Below are 14,145 nucleotides of genomic sequence, written 5' to 3' on the forward strand. Positions count from 1 at the left end.
AGCTTAGCACACACACGTTATATATTGTAAATATGAAGCATTATTTACAATAGCCAAGATATTAAAACAATCTAAGTGTCTATCAGCAGATGAATGAATAAAGATGTGATACACACACACACACATACACACACAAAATGAAATGCTACTCAGCCACACACAAAAAAAGTCTTGCCATTTGCAACGACTCAGGTGGACCTTGAGGGCATTATGCTAAATGAAATAAGTCAGAAAAATATCCTATGATCATTTATATGTAGAATCTAAAACACAAAGCCAAACAAACCTAAGCTCATAGACACAGAGAACAGATTGGTGGTTGTCAGAGGCAGGTGTGGGGGAATGTGGGTAAAAGGGTAAAGGAAGTCAAAATGTACAAACTTCCAGTTATAAAATAAATAAGTCATGGGATTTAATGTACAGCATGGAGACTATAATTAATAATACTGTAACGCATATTTGAAAGAGGAGATCTTAAAAGTTCTTATCACAAGGAAAAAAAATGTTTTGTAATGATACAGGGTAACAGATGAACTTTATCGTTAATCTTGCCCTTGCTCTTGGCTGTCTCTCAAACCTGGGTGCTTGTCCAAGCCTGCTTCATTTTTAATAGATCCTAGCAGGGGAGGGTCTGCTGACACCTGTCAGTGTCTCAGTGGAAGGTATTTAAGATACAGGTGAGCTGGGGCAAGGCGGAGAGAGAATGCAAAAATGGCGTCAGGCCTTAGCTTCCCTAGAATGGCCCTTGAAATGTGCCTGCCCCTCAGGCCACAGCTCCTGGGCAAGAAAATAGGCGTCTTTCACCAGAAAGAGGGGGTAAGTTTCAATCTGCTGTCTGTGACGCTGGGGGTGGGAATGAGGGCGGGTGGATGTGTGCCAAAGATAACTACTTATCTGATTGTTACAGCCCCCTGGGCCCCAGGAACTAACCCCACCCCCAGAACCAGGCGATGAAGGAGGCGTCCCCTGGGCTACAGCTGTAAAAACTGAGTCACCAGATGTTGGGGGCCAGCGAACCAGATGTAAAACCCGGGCACCAGACGAGGGTAGCAGCTCCCCTCCAGGAGATGCTGGCTCTGGAGGGCAGCGAGGGAGCAAAGATGGCGTCCAGCTGGAGCGAGGCCGGCGGGGGAGGTTCAGGGCTGGCGTTCACAGGAAAAAAGGATTTTAAAAGAAGGATTTTTTTTTTTTTTTTAAGATAAAAAGAAAAAGAGGGTTCCTGCTGGCTTTAGCAAGGCAGAAGGAGTGCTGAAGGATCCACCAGCCACCATCCCTTGAGAGTACCCCAGCAGGCCAGGGCCCCTCAGTCCAACGCTTTAAAATCAGCAAATGAGCCTTGCTCACGTCAACTCTGGGCAGTTTTCAGAGTCTGCTCTCTGCGGGACCCTGGGGTGAAGCAGTCTGCATGCGAACTCTTTAGGAGACACTTCTCAGTATGCCACGGCCCCAGGGGTCTTTGGGGCATGAGCCGTTGGTTTTCAAAGCTAGATGATTTGGGGGCTTGCCTTAGGAGCAGGTCTTAAAGGTTGGGTTGCACAATGTGGAGTCCAAACCCTCTGCTCAGGGATGAGCTCTGGGTTGGAGTTCCCTTCCCATTGTGGGTTGGGGGTTTATAATGAAATTGTGTCTCAGCCTTTTCCACCCAGTTTAATGTGGTCTTTTTCTCATGTACCCAATAAAAAGGAGTTGTTCTGCTAGTTTTTAGATTTTTTTTTTTTTTTTCCAGAGAAAATCGTTCCATAGGTAGCTGTAGATTCAGCACACCCATGGAAAGAATTCAAGACCCCTCAAGTCCCCTACTTGAACTGGAATCTTCATCTTCTATTTTACTTGGTGAATTGGTGAAATGGCTTGGGCTTCACTGGTGGCTCAGACGGTAAAGGATTCGCCTGCAATGCAGGAGACCAGAGTTCCATCCCTGTGTGGGGAAGATCCCCTGGAGAAGGAAATGACCACCTACTCCAGTATTCCATGGGCAGAGGAGCCTGGCAGGCTACAGTCCATGAGGCTGCAAAAAAGTCAGACATGACTGAGGGACTGTTACACCTTTTTTCTTAGTGAACTTGGTGTCAGCAGAAGGCAGCAGGGAATAGTTCCGAAGAGGAGAGATCCTGCAGTCCAGGAGCCCTGGAACCTCGTTTTGTGCCGCTGACAAGCCACTGGCCTGGGACAAGCTGCTTCCCTGTAGTCACCTTCTGTCTAACAAGCCGTTTCTTCTCCCTGTATGTTTTGAAAGCCTCACCTGCATCTGTCACAATTAGAGAATGCTATTTACACTGACTTTGATGCAACTTCGGAACTGAACCAGACTTGCCTTGTGGTCCAGTGGTTACGAGTCTACCCTTTCAATGCAGGGTGTTACAGTTTCCATCCCTGGTCAGGGAAGTTCTGCTGTGCGACGTGGCCCCCGCCGCCCAAAAGAAACAAAAAACGGTTAGAATCAGACCAAGTTCCACAACCGTTATTTGAGCTATTAAACTTTAAAATAAAATTCGCTTAAATTGAGGTAAGAAAAACCACTGTTAGTCTGACTCTGAAACTAACTCACTTCCTCCACTGGAGTTACTATGTTTATAACATGAAGTTTCCTAACTGGGCAATTATTCCAATATAGCAGAGGTCTATACCTAACTCATAGGATTGTTGTGAGGATTATAAAGTTAGATTCAGTGATGAACCTATGGTGAATTCCCAGGAATGCCCTCGCTATCACTGAATCAATTCTGAATGTCTGACAATATTCATCAAACTCACAGATGCTTGTTCAGTCCAAGGGGGGACTGGGTCAGTTACTCCTTCGAAGGTCATCCTTTTAAAATTGCATGCTTCTTCCTAGTTCCTGTTGAGAAAAATATTTTTAATCTCCAGGAAATATGACTTTCCTGGAGCTTTTAAAGTATCCCTTGTTTTGATCCCACGCATGAATAATTTATTCCCTGGGAGAGTAGGTAGCCAATAGAGTCTGGAAAGACTATTTAAAGGAGATTAGAGTCAGCTCCTAAAATGAGAATTTGGAGCATGGGCAGAGCAACTTTTTCCTAAAGGTAGTTTCTGCTGCTCTGGTCGTTTGGGTATGTTAGAGCAGTGCGGGTCAGTTGTGATGCTCGCCATATAATGTCAGGAGCACAGGAAATTGTATATGCTACAGGCTAATCCAGTTCATCTAGATCTCAGGGTGTCCACTGATTTGGGTGGAGCAAATCAGCTTGTCATCAGAGACTCACTTTGCATCAAGCTCCGGCAATAGGAAGGCTTCCCAGGCCTCCAGCCTGACTGTCATCCCTACTAATGTGACAAAATGCTTGACTTTTCAGCTTCAGTATCCTTACCTACCTAAAATATAAAGTTGTCTGAGGCCCACCCTTTTTAAAAAAATTTAGTTATTTTTTAATTGAAGGATAATTGCTTTACAGAATTTTGTTGTTTTCTTGAGACCCTTTAAAGTTATACATTCCAGGGTCATTGCAGAAAATTTTAAACAGGTTGTCTAGTCTATGTCAACTGCATTAGTAACTTAAGGTTTTTCTGTGTCAAGTAATTGGAAATCAAGTCTGCTATTTCAAACCTAACTTTTCCATCAATACAGATTTTTAGGTTTTGCTTATGAAATATATGTATTTACTCTTTTGCTTTTATTTATTCTGTTTACTACAGCAAAAGGTGTTTTGTAACATTTTTCATTTTAAAAATATTGAGTTTTGAAAAATATCTTTTTAATGCATTTTTTCTTGACATAGTTGATCAATTCTAGATTGCCACTAAGGCAACACTGCTGGGAGCAAATCTGTATTTTTTTTAATGCAGTCCACAGCTAAGCAGTGAAGTGGACACTTATTAGGTAAAAAGACATTATGCTGGATTTTCAAGCCTCTTATCCAAAGGTGACTAAATTTGTGAATTTACCTTCTTGTCAATTCTATCTCCTAAGTATTAGTAGGACAGTAATCCAGTGTGTTCCTTGTTGCCGCACACAGGTTCGGTGGTTGCAGTGTGCAGGCCCTAGATTGCCCAGGCTCCGGTAGTTGCAGCTCCTGGGCGCTAGAGCATGGGCTTTGTAGCTGTGTTGCACAGGCTTAGTTGTTCCAAGGCAAGTGGAATCTTCCCAGACAGGGACTGAACTCGTAACCCCTGCATTGGCAGATGGATTCTTATTCACTGTACCACCAGGGAAGTCCTTTTAGAAACCTTTATCTGGCTCACCAGATTTTGTTCTCATTTTGACAATTGTGAAGGCACAGACACTAGTGAACATACCAAAAGGTGACTCCTCTGAGCATGAGCATAATAAACAAAACTGTGGGTTGGTTTTTAGTCCCAGACTGGGTTCCTCTAAGTGAGGTGAAGTGTCCATGATAGCATCTTCTCCAGAAAGGGCTCAATGCCAAAACCTTTGTTCTCTCTTGGGCAGTTTTGCTCTTTGAAACAATGCTGCTTTGATTTCTCCAGTGGGAACTAGTGCTCCAATTTCCGTGGCTGGAAAGAAGTGGAGACTTCATTTCCTGCTGCAGCCCACTGCTGTGTGCAGACACGCTCCTTGCTTATCTTTCCAGCCCGCAGTGGCAGTGAAGCGATGGGAACGAGGCAAGGAGGTGGGAGAAGGCAGCACCATCATATCCCTTGGCCATGAGCACTTTAGGGAAGGACCAACGCTGGGGCTGGCTTAGTGGATGTTCAAACCTTGCTGCAGCACCTGCAACCTTCTTTTCGGTCTAGTCTGAGTTTCCCGTCATTGGAGTCGCAAGCATCTTTCTTTTTTATGGTTCACAGAAATTGCAGAAGTCAGTATTCCACTCTTCTGATTCCAAGGAGACTGATTCAGGGACACTTCCTGCTGGAGTTGCACACTGCAAATGGCTGATCTTGTCCAAAACCCCTACTCAAATCAACTTTGAAGCTCTCACTTGTCGTATGAGCTGACAGTGCACTCCAAGGGACAGTCGTGCTGTGACCAGTGAGCCCTGTTTCCTGTGGTGGGGACTGCAAGTGCCTTATAGTTATTTGGCCCCAGGGAATGGATTCCAAGAATGGGGAGATGGTTTGGCTTTTGGAAAGATCTGGGACCTTTGATCCATAGTAAAAGGAAGGGAGTCACATGGGGACAATTGTTGGCAAGTCGATAGTTTCAGTGGTACGAAGAGTTGGAAGGACTAGAATTGCTTCTCAATGAACTAGAAGCTGAGTCCCAGGCCACCACAGGTTGGTGGTCAGCAAGGGGTGGGGGGGTGCTCTATTAGGTTATGTATCGAGGCTTGTCAAACTTCAATGGGGATTCTGATCCAGTAGGTCTGGAGTGAGACTGGGTAAGTCTCTAGGTGATACTAGAACAAAGACTCTACTTGGAGTAGCGAGGTTGTGTATCATTACAAATATGTCTTCACCAGGGGAACACCCACGGTGGTTTTTTTTTTTTCCCACTGGGGCTGAAAAACCTGGCAAGGCAGTTTCACCAGCTAGGGCTGGGGTATGGAGAAGGGGAGGAAAGAGTCAGATATAGCTTAGGGAAGGAGGAGAAGATTTGAGATTATTTTATTACTATTTTGAAGAACAGTGAAGTCAACATGCCAGGGAGCTAGTGATGTCTGATGTACAAACTTCAAAGGATCTTGGGGTTTGGAAGAAAGAAGGGCAGAAGTGGTTGGAAAGAGCTCGTGGGAAGCGAGGTGGATACTGGCCCCCCTGAGGCCATTGGCTTGAGAGGAGGGGACAGTAGGGGAAGTGATGGCGTCGGGGACAGCTGAGTTTCCCTCAGAACAAGTAGCAGGAAAGTTCAGAGAGAGACTGCAGATAACAGGGGCGGGGACCTAGAGGGTATGAAGTGAGGGCTTGTGAGCATTGAATTGGGGTAGATGAGCAGATGTATGAAGTTCAGAGGTGGGGGGTCCAGGGTGGATGTCAGGGGGCTTCAGGTTTCTGCTGAACTGAGGAGGGGGTGAGGCCCAATGGGAAGATGGGCAACCAGTTCAGGCTGCATGGAGGGCCTTGGACGATACTGTCTCCTGCAGCTCTGGTAATACACGCATCATTGCCGGGGGAAACATAAGGCTTACAGGAGCAGCATTACTCCTGGCACCTGAGTTACAAGTGCCTGTCAGCATCACATGGGGATATTCCACCTTCCCCTTTGTCCAGTAGGTGGGGTATTTCCCAACTCTGTTTAGAGTACGGAGTTTTAAAATGATCCTTAAAATGGCTTGTTTACCTTTTTTCCTAACTCTTTGGATTGTGTGATCATGTCCCCAGGAATAGTGGTTAAATCTGTGTTAAATTTCTTTGTGCTTTTTGACACAACTTGATGACATCTGCAAAGACCTGATTTCCAAATGAGGTCACACTGGCAGGTACCGAGAGTGAGGACATCAACATATCTTTTGAGGGGTCACAACTGAACCCCATAACCAGGGGATTTAGAGGCTGACTGCTCCTCGCCTCTGTCCTGTGGCCCAGCCCTCAGAAGTGCTGCACCAGCTCTGCGCACCCCCAGGGAGGAAGGGCTCACTGCTGCCAGGATGGATCTTCTACTTTCTTACCCCTTCTCTGTCCCCTCGACATGTAGTCGTGCATGTGGTGGTGAGGGTTGGCTCTTTGAGATGTGATGCAGGGTCCAAATCACAGCTCCGTGACTTCAAACTTTCAAAAGAGCATGAGGAAGGTGCTCCTAACCACGGGCTGAGTAAAGGAAAGTCCTTGAGTAAGGTGTTTAACTTCTCAGAGCCTCCGTTTCCTCATCAGTGAAATAGAAATGGCACAGTACCTGCCCCAAGGATGTTGGGAAGATGAAATGGTACCTAGTCCAGCCTGGCATAGGCTAAATGCCCAAGAAATGTTAGCTAGAAAGTGTGTTAGTCGTTTAGTCGCGTCTGACTCTTTGCAACACCGTGGACTATAGCCTGCCAGGCTCCTCTGTCCATGGGATTCTCCAGGCAAGAACACTGGAGTGGCTTACCATTTCCTTCTCCAGGGGATCTTCCCCACCCAGAGATTGAACCCATGTCTCTTATGTCTCCTGAATTGTCAGGCAGGTTCTTTACCACTAGCATCACCTGGGAAGCCCCATTAGTTAGAATCATCATAATAATATGCCATAGCATAGCACTGGATAGTATTAATGTTATTAACATCATTGATAAATAATAATAGGAATCCTCCGAAGACAGTCCACTCCACTTAGAAAAAAACCTAAAGCCATAATTATGTCCTACGAGTTCTACAGGTCACCCCTGCCCCTCTGCAGCCTCAGGCCCCTGGTCTGTTCCGTCACACTGATCCCTTCATTGACCCACAGGCACTCCACCAGTGTTCCCATCTCAGGGCCATTGGCGGCTTTCCTCCCCACTTCCTGCAGATATCTGCATAGTTCACTGCCTCGCTTTATTTAGATCTTTGCTCAAAGGTCACTTCCTCCCTGTTTCAAGTAGCATGTGTGTACCTCCTTATGTCTTTATTTCTTCACGTAAAGCACTCTTCACTACTGACAGTATATAGGTATTTGCTCTCTCTCTTTCCTATCACCTAGAGTGTTTGCTTCCTAAGAAGACTTTCCCTCATTTGCTGGTATATCTAGCACTGGAATAGTGCCTGGCACATAACTGAGACTCAGTAAATATTTATGAGATGAGTGGACTTGGAGAGCAATCCCATACCTGAACAACACCGTTTTTCATTGCCTGTCTCCTCACGACCACCCTAGGAGGTGGACACACCAAGGATTATTTCACATTTAAGGAAAATGAAGCCCAGAGAGGTAAAGCTATTGACCTAAGCTCACAGAACTAATTAATGGGGAAGCTGGGATGCAGGCTCTGGTCTATTACTCTGCATGTCCCATGGAGACCTGAACAGCCCTCAAGGATTCAGTGCTTATCAGTCACATTGTTACACCGTCTAGCGTTGAGGCCAAAATTCTCACTGTCTCTTCTCCCACTGAAGAGCATGTCCAACAGGTCTTGGCCTTTCCTTGGGGACAAGGATACAATATCTTTCTGCCAAGAAGGAGTGTCTTCTCCTGGGAGCTCAGCAGAGGGTGCGATAGAGACAGCATCCTGATAGGTGGCCTTGCTCTACCCCATCCTTCTGGACTAACTCCAGGTGATGTAGGCTGGGAGGACAGCCTGCAAGTCTGGGCAGCCTATGTGACTTCAGCATCCTGTTTCTGCTCCTCTCTGCTGCTTGCTGAGAAGTCCCCTTGGCAAGAGCTCTGGTTTTCCTTGGAGGATGCTTCTTGGAAGTCTCAAAATCAATTGGGATAAATGTGAAGAGCTTTGTGATTCCTTGTCCTCCTGGCCCTGCTGAACAGCTGCTGTTCTCCAGCAGAAGATGAAAGACATCCCCTCATTTGGAAGTGGACTCTGTCCTGGTGTCAAGTGGAAGGGAGAGTGAAGCTCTGTGGAGCCAGGAGACAGTGGAGTTGGATTCTCCACTTGTGCCTTTGAAAGCCCTCCCTCAGATGTTTGCTGGGAAAGCCATTCTTCCTTGAAGTCTCAGCTTCTCTGGATGTTTCCTCCTTGCCCCTCAGGAGGTCCCATCCTCCCATCTCAGTGTGTCCAGCGCCTGCCCCATGGCCACAGGGTCTGCTCCCGTCAGCTCCCCTGCTGGACTGTGGGCTCCCTTGGGGGGAGAGATGGCATCTTACTCATGCTATGTTCCAGCCCCAGGTGCCCGGCTGGCACAAATGAGGCGCTTATTTTTGCATGTACAAATGAATAAGTTAATGGGATGTTGGGAACTGGGTGCTTTGTGATTGGATTGGAAGCACTGGGAAATGGTAGGGCCGTACTATGTGTGCTAAGTCGCTTCAGTCACGTCCGACTCTTTGCAACCCCATGGACTGTAGCCCACCGGGCTCCTCTGTCCTTGGGATTCTCCAGGCAAACACTGGAGTGGTAGCCATGCCCTCCTCCAGGGGATCTTCCCAACCCAGGGATTGAACCCGCATCTCTTATGTCTCCTGCATTGGCGGGTGGGTTCTTTACCACTAGCACCACCTGGGAAGCCCAGGAGGGCCAGGGCAGTCACCAATGAGAAAATGTCAAGTCCCTTCAACAAGGAGTTTTGATAAACACCGTTTTTAGTTTCTGCCTACTGGGTACAAATAGGTATGAAAATTATTATAATGTAGTGTATAAACTCTAGTCTCTCACTTAGAGTTACCAAGTTTGGCCCAGAACAAAGCTCACAGTTCAAGACCATTCCTTACAGAGGACTCCTATGGACCCTGAACCCAATTTTGTATTCTGTAAGAGCCACAACTTCTCCTCCACCCTTAACTGCATAAAATCTGGGTTCCACAAAACCTAGATTCATGCTGCACACCATATCTATTTATTGATCCCTAATGTTACCTAGATAGCATATTCAAAAGCAGAGACATTACTTTGCCAACAAAGGTCCGTCTAGTCAAGGCTATGGTTTTTCCTGTGGTCATGTATGGATGTGAGAGTTGGACTGTAAAGAAGGCTGAGCACCGAAGAATTGATGCTTTTGAACTGTGGTGTTGGAGAAGACTCTTGAGAGTCCCTTAGACTGCAAGGAGATCCAACCAGTCCATTCTGAAGGAGATCAGCCCTGGGATTTCTTTGGAAGGAATGACGCTAAAGCTGAAACTCCAATACTTTGGCCACCTCATGTGAAGAGTTGACTCATTGGAAAAGACTCTGGTGCTGGGAGGGATTGGGGGCAAGAGGAGAAGGGGACGACAGAGGATGAGATGGCTGGATGGCATCACTGACTTGATGGACATGAGTCTGAGTGAACTCGGGGAATTGATGGACAGGGAGGCCTGGCGTGCTGCGATTCATGGGGTCGCAGAGTCGGACATGACTGAGCGACTGAACTGAACTGAACTGAATGTTGCCCGGCACTGTGCTAGGCACTGGGAATAGAGCAACGAATGAGACATTCCCCACCTCCTCTTGGAGTAGAGAGTGGAAAGAAAGGCAGCAAGCGGTGGTCACAATACAGTGTAGTAAGTTCTAGGTGGAGAAGTGGGATAGAGAGGACTCCCAATGGACAATGACCTTTTTTTCCCCAGCTGTCCATCCACATCTCTCCCAGAGTTCCCTTCCCCCTCACACACACAGCATTGCTGGGAATTGGGGTCTGCCTGACGCAAAAGCCAGATCCTTGGTCTACTAAAGGAAACCAAGGTGGCAAGGGGTGAACATATGACCTAAGTCAACTGCAGGCTTCTGCCCAGGCCTCTGACCCAGACATGGTGTCACTAGGCAGTTCATTCAGATACAGGCAGGGGATGCTCTGAAGTCTGTAGGGTTGGTTTTACAGCACTGCCCTAGACAGGCTATTTCTCTGATACAGGACTGCCTACCTTCCCTTAGTCTATTCATTTTTAAAGTTTTATTTTTGGGTAGCCTGGGTCTTCCATGCCGCATGTGGGCTTTCTGTAGTTGCAGCATGTGGGGGCTGCTCTCTAGCTGCAGCGCAAGGACTTCTTATTGTGGTGACTTCTTTTGTTGTGGAGCACAGGCTCTAGGCCCAGGGGCTTCAGTAGTTGGCGACTTGCAGGCTCTTGAGGGCAGACTTGGTAGTTGTGGCCCATGGGCTTAGTTGTCCCGCAGCATGTGGGATTTTCCAGAATCGGGGATTGAACCTGTGTCCCCTGCACTGACAGGTGGATTCTTATCCACTCTACTACCAGGGAAGTCCCCCATTCATTTTTTTTTTTTTTAATTTTATTTTATTTTTAAACTTTACATAATTGTATTAGTTTTGCCAAATATCGAAATGAATCCGCCACAGGTATACATGTGTTCCCCATCCTAAACTCTCCTCCCTCCTCCCTCCCCATACCATCCCTCTGGGTCGTCCCAGTGCACTAGCCCCAAGCATCCAGTATCGTGCATCGAACCTGGACTGGCAACTCGTTTCTTACATGATATTTTACATGTTTCAATGTCATTCTCCCAAATCTTCCCACCCTCTCCCTCTCCCACAGAGTCCATAAGACTGTTCTATACATCAGTGTCTCTTTTGCTGTCTCATACACCGGGTTATTGTTACCATCTTTCTAAATTCCATATATATGCGTTAGTATCCTGTATTTATGTTTTTCCTTCTGGCTTACTTCACTGTGTATAATAGGCTCCAGTTTCATCCACCTCATTAGAACTGATTCAAATGTATTCTTTTTAATGGCTGAGTAATGCTCCATTGTGTATATGTACCACAGCTTTCTTATCCATTCATCTGCTGATGGACATCTAGGTTGCTTCCATGTCCTGGCTATTATAAACAGTGCTGCGATGAACATTGGGGTACATGTGTCTCTTTCCCTTCTGGTTTCCTCAGTGTGTATGCCCAGCAGTGGGATTGCTGGATCATAAGGCAGTGTGCTTCCTGTGGATCCCTTGAGTTATAGTCAATTCTTTTTCTTCTTAGTTTGTCCATAGTAAGTTTCTCTTTGCAACCAAGAACCCTGACAGGCACAAGCTCCTAAAAGCCTAGGCAGAAAATATCAGGTTCCCCAAATGTGGGGGTTTTGTGCTAATACCTAAAGGATGAATAAGATAGATGAAGGGGCACAAAGAGGTGGGTATAGCAGTGACAGCAACGTTCCAGGCAGAGGAAACAGCCTGTGCAAAGGCTGAGAAAGAAAATGAAGAGAATGCAAAAGCGGGCAAAAGGAGGACTTGGAGCCTTGATTATTAGAAAATATGAGTTTTATTCTGAGGAAAACTAGGAGCTACTGAAGGGCAGAGGAAGGATCAGACTTTTACAGAAAGGCTGCTCTGAGGATAATGTGGAGAATGGACTAGAGAGAGAGCAAGATGAAGGGCAGGGAGACCATGTAGAAGCCTATTGCAGCACTTCACCCATGAGATGTTGGTGCTTGGACTAGGGTGGTGCAGTGAAGAAATGGGAAGTGAATGACTGCAGGAGCTGTAATGAAAGATGGGCACCTGGGGGGTGATTGGTTGAAACTAAGAGGGGGCTAAAAATGACTCAGGTTTTTGGCTTGGATGGGGTATCATTGAGAGCCAGGAGAGGAGGAAGTGTTGCTTTGAGGGAAAGTTTAGTGATGGACATGTTGAGTCTGAAGTGCTTGTGGTACACTCAGATAAAATATCCAGAAGCTGGTTTGATGTTCTGGAAAGACGTTTGGACTCAAGATACAGGTGTCAGCAGATAGGTGGTAACTGGAGCTACTGGGGTGAGTTGGCAGTGTTCAGAGGGGAAAGCAGAACAGTAACACTCATGAACCAGGCTACAGAAGAGCGCCTTTAAAGGAGACCAAGGAAAAGCCTGAGAGGAAAACGATAGGAAAGCGAGCAATCATTGAATGCTTTTGATGTCAAACAGGAAGACTTGGAAATGCCCACTGGACTGATCAGGTGATTGTAAGCTCAGGCGGGAAGCAGTTCTCATGTTGTAGAAAAGCTGCTGAGGTCATTCACGTATACACTGAAGGACTGCTGTGTGAGGGCCTCTGCTAGCGACTTCCACGTAACCACCTTACTTAGATCTTACGGCAATACTTAAGCATTAGTCTCATTTTCAACAGAAGTCAAAACTCAAGTATTTTGCCTAGCCACATTGCTAGTGATAGGAACCAACCCTCAATCTAGAACACCATCCAGCCTGTGTTCTTTCTATTCCTCTATGTCCAAATCCTGCCAATGTAGGATAATTGGTGATTTTGTTCAACAAATACTGAGATGCCTATGTGTGCTAAGGGTCAGTCGCTCAGGCATGCCCGACTTTTTGTGACCCCATGGACTGCAGCCCCACCAGGCTCCTCTGTCTGTGTGATTTTCCAGGCAAGAATGCTGGAGTGAGTTGCCATTTCCTTCTCCAGATCTTCCTGACCCAGGGATCCAACCCAGGTCTCCTGCACTGCAGGCAGATTCTTTACCAACTGAGCTACAAAGGAAACCCTATGTGTGCTAGGCAGTAACAAGTTTTGGGGATATGGCAGTGAGCCGAACAGTCAAAAATGTCATGCTCCTCACATTCTGGAGATAGTCAATTGCAAATAAGCAGCATATCACAAAACATCAGCAGACATGGGAGATACCTACAGCAGGGAAGAGAGGAAGGGTATGCCCAAGATTATACTTAAGATAGACAGTGTGGACCCTATAAAGTGATATTTGAGCCAAGACCTGGCAGGGGAAGACAGCCATCACCCAGTTATCCACAGGGTAGCAGGAACAGAAAGCCTCCGGTGCTTGGCACATCCCGGGACCCTCAAGGAGGCCAAGGGCGTGGGAACAGAATGAGCAAGAGTCAGTGGCAGAAACCTAGATCAGAGAAATACAGTGTGGGTAGAGGGAGGAGTGGGGGACACTAAATCAGACCTAGGGCCGTGTAGAACAATTTTAAATACTGATTTAAAAATCTAGGTGGGAAGTCACTTTGGTAGATTTTGTGCTAAGTGGTATTTTTCTTGAAGATGCCTCATCCTCTGGCTACTGCTGAAGAGACTAAAAGGAGAGTGAAAACAAAGGCTGGCATGGTACCGAGGTGAGAAATGAGAGCCACAGTGGAAGAGGGGAGTTATTCAATTTCTAATGTTTTGAAGGGAAAATCAACAAGATTTGATAGTTGGACATTGGGTTTGACATCAGGCACTTGCCACTGGAGATCAGAGCAAGAAGGAAAAGAGATGTTCTGAAGTCTCAAGAAATTGTTAAATGCTGCTTATGGGCTACTAGTTAATAGCTCTGAAGTTACTGGTGATCTCAACAAAGTTCTGGTGTAGGACTGAAGTGCAGCCTGTTAGAGAATGTGAAGGAGTCGACAAAACGAAAACCACCTATCTTGCTGATACATAAAGGAACACCAAAGTTGGGTATGATGTGGAATCTTGGACATGTAACTGTTACATGTAACTATTTGTACACTGATACCAAAGCACTGTCCTTGATACAAGAAACATGTAAATACCGTCATTCCATAGTGTGGCAGGTTGTAAAATGCTGTCCCCCGCACAAGATGGGAATATTACTCTTTAAGAGGTTATTTGTTCTTGAAGCATCAGGGTAGGGAGGTATCAAAGTACCCTCTGACAAACTAACGCACACCAGATTTAACTCTGGACCTTCTTTTGGCCCAATTCTCTAGCTGAATTGGGAGAATTCTGGTTGTAAATGAAGCCAACTGAATACTTTGCTAAGTTTCCCCCTTGGGGAG

This window comes from Bos mutus, chromosome 15, assembly GCF_027580195.1.
Source record: "Bos mutus isolate GX-2022 chromosome 15, NWIPB_WYAK_1.1, whole genome shotgun sequence".
Lineage (NCBI taxonomy): Eukaryota > Metazoa > Chordata > Mammalia > Artiodactyla > Bovidae > Bos > Bos mutus.